Source organism: Lepus europaeus, chromosome 14, assembly GCF_033115175.1.
Source record: "Lepus europaeus isolate LE1 chromosome 14, mLepTim1.pri, whole genome shotgun sequence".
Taxonomy (NCBI): domain Eukaryota; kingdom Metazoa; phylum Chordata; class Mammalia; order Lagomorpha; family Leporidae; genus Lepus; species Lepus europaeus.
The window spans coordinates 45,141,868-45,145,401 of record NC_084840.1 but is presented as its reverse complement, the minus strand read 5'-3'; the positions used below and the strand labels follow the sequence as shown (position 1 = coordinate 45,145,401).

Below are 3,534 nucleotides of genomic sequence, written 5' to 3'. Positions count from 1 at the left end.
ATCTAAATATAAGCACTGTAGCAATGTTATAGACTGAATTGTATCTCCCTTAACAAATTCCTATGTTGAAGTCCCAGTCTCCAATACCAGAAAGGGAACCACATTTGGAAATGAGGACAGTGGAGAGAAAACCCAGGTTAAACGCACCATATGGGTGGGCTCTAATCCATGTGGAAATTTGGAGATAGGGCTTTCAAAGAACTGATTAAGTTAAACCGAGACACTAGGGATGTGATCCTGACCCAATGTGACAAGTGTCCTTATGAGATGAAGGAGAGATTCCAGGCATGCCCATACACAGAAGAAAGACCAGGTGAAGACAGGACGAGAAGTTAGACTCCTACAAGCCATGGATAGAGGGCTCAGAAAAACCCAGATCTAGTGAAACCTTGATCTTAGATTTCTCAGCCTCCAGAACTGTGAGAAAATATATTTCTGCTGTGTAAGCTGCTCTGTCTGTGGTATATTGTGTTTGCATCTCTAGCAAACTAGTGTAGACACTGAAATGCAAGATAGGCAGCAAAGAACATGGAGAATATTTCCTTAATCTTAATCTTTCATTGTCCTAAAGACAATGAAAACAAAGAAAAGCTTTAAGTAACTTCAATGAATTGGATTAAAAATGTTTCCATAAAAACTACCAGAAACAGCATGAAAACATGATGAGACACAAGAAAGGCAAGAGAAGGCATTGAAAAGTTTATGGAAAATGTTTTATAAAACCACTAAAGTTCAGGCTCTGCAGAACCATCTGGCCACCTCTCTCTCCCTCTCCCTTCCTCCAGCAGGCTTCAACTGGGCTGCAGGTGGCCAGAGGCTCTGGGGTGGGGGAGAAGAGGAAGTGGGGAGGAGGGAAGGGAAGTTACTGATCACCCCTTCTTCTCCCCTGCCGCCCCCCCCAATCCATCCTCCACCTCCACATCCACCTGAGCAGTTGTGGGGCAGCTGACAAGGCCTCTGCAGGATGAGTCATCAGTATAGCGTGGGAAGGGCAGCATCAACAGAGAATCTAAACCCTAAAATGACTATCACAAAGTCCCAACTCCCCACGCTGGGGCCTCAGAGGGAGCCATCATGAGCAATGTGACGATTGTGAAAGAAAGTTGGGTTCAGAATAGGAGAGAGTATATATATATATATGGCAAGATACTTTTGAAGACAGATGAGAAATTTTAGATGTGGATTTACATTAACACCTTAAAAACTTTGCAGTGACAAAGTGCCAGTTAATGAAAATAGAATGATAGAAGTCAAATACATTTCTTATCCATGTCTCCTGAGGACCACTGTCATAGACAGAACATTTCAAGCAGATACTTCAGAAGAAAGGGAAGAATGGACAGAAGCTATCCAGTTTGTAGCAGACAGACTGCAGAGGCAAGAAGAAAACAAACTGTTGCCTGACCTCACAAATTATTAATAATATAGGAGTGGAAGAGATGGGTGCTTCTACAACTCATTATAAAAGAAAGACAATGAATAATTTTGACTGTTTGAAACTACTAGGTAAAGGCACTTTGGGGAAAGTCATTTGGGTTCAAGAAAAGGCTAGTCGCAAATATGCTATGAAGGTTCTGAGGAAGGAAGTCATTACTGCCAAGGATGAAGTGGCATAAACTTTAACTGAAACAGAGTAGTACAGAACACTAGACATCCTTTTGTAACAGTCTTGAAATATTTCTTACAGACAAAAGACCCCTTGTGTTTTTGATGGAATATGCTAATGGGGAGAGCTGCTTTCGTATCTGTCCAGAGAGCAGCTATTCTTTGAGAACCACACAGGTTTCTGTGGTGCAGAAATCATCCCGGACAGGACTACATACATTCTTTTTTTTAAAGATCCATCTATTTCTTTTTTTTAAGATTTATTTTTATTTATTTGAAAGGCAGAGTTACACACAGAGGTAGAGAGAGAGAGAGAGAGAGAGAGAGAGAGAGATTGAGATCTTCCATCCTCTGGTTCACTCCCCCAAATAACCGCAATGACCAGAGCTGAGCTGATCCGAAGCCAGGAGCCCAGAGCTTCTTCCCGGTCTCCCACACAGGTGCAGGAGTTCAAGGACTTGGGCCATCTTCTACCGCTTTCCCAGGCCAGAGCAGAGAGATGGATCAGAAGAGGAGCAAGCAGGACTTGAACTGGTGCCCATATGGGATGCCAGCACTGCAGGCTGGGGCTTTAAGCCACTGCGCCACAGCATGGGTCCCTGGACTATGTACTTTCTGGCATGACTGTGTACCATGATCTCACATTGAAGAATTTGATAGTGGATAAAGATGGGCAAATGAAAATTAGATTTTGTACTTTATAAGGAAGGGATCATAGATGCAATCACTGTGAAGACATCCTGTGATATTCCAGAGAATCTGGCACGACAGGTGTTAAAGGTGTTAGAAGATAAGGTATATGACCAAGTAGTAAACTGGTGGGATTGTCATGTATGAAATGTGTGGGAGGTTACCTTTCTATAACCAGGGCCATGAAAAACTTTTTTAACTCATACTAATGAAAGACATTAAATTTCCTCAAATACTCTCTTTGGATGGAAAATTAGTACTTTCATGACTTTTGATAAAGGTTCCAAATAAATGCGTTGGTCGGGAACCAGATGATGCAAAAGAATTCAGGAGACACAGATTCTTTTCTGGAGTAAACTGGCATGATGTATATGGTATAAAGCTTGTACCTCCTTTTAAGTCTCAAGTGACACCTGAGAAACATACCAGATACTTTGATGAATACAGCTCAGACTATTATAATAGACACCCCACAGAAAAATAGGATGTCAGGGACTGCATGGACAATGAGAGGCAGCCCCATTTCCCTGTCTTCCTACTCTGAATGTAGATGAGAATAAGTTACTTTCATTCTTCTTCACTCTCAGATTTATTACTGAAAACGATTCTTGGACATCACCATCAGTCCCAGCTCTTAAAGACAGCAGGGGCACCTCTGACATCCCAGACCAGCTAATGGTCTTCACCACCTTTCACCCACATGAGAACACACATATATACAAACACTACAGTTTTTATTTTTGCATGAAATGTATCTCAGCCAAAAGTGTCATGTTGTTGCAGCTACTGTCTTACTATTATATCAACTTTAAGAAGTGATTTTACCATCTTTGGAAGTCATGAGCCCACCATGTTCATTTGTGCACCAGTTGTCACCTTTTATGTTTTAGATACAGTTTTTCCCTAATAGTGAGGGCAAAATGAGACACACTTATTCTAGGTTCTTTTTTTTATAATTTCTATATGATAAATAAAAAACTAATTAGACTAAGAAGAACTAGATTATAATTCAGAACAAGCAATTGTAGGTGGGTGGTGATATGCATGTTGAAAGCTTTTGGAAGGTCACCAGATCAATGAATACAATAGGTGGGCTAAGATTGGGCTGGAACTCAGTAGAAAGCATTTGAGGGAAGGAATGACAACTGCTGAGATACACTTTTTTTTTTAAAAAAAAAAAAAAAAAAGCAATTCCTGTTGGATACTCCAGAGGAAGCCCAGTCTCACATATGGATGCCC

The 3,534-nt window shown here is 41.0% G+C and overlaps 1 pseudogene; it reads left to right on the top strand.

Moving 5' to 3' along the window:
* Positions 1-1,229: 1,229 nt before the first annotated feature.
* LOC133773420 (RAC-gamma serine/threonine-protein kinase-like) lies at positions 1,230-2,971 on the top strand (annotated as a pseudogene).
* Positions 2,972-3,534: the final 563 nt, after the last annotated feature.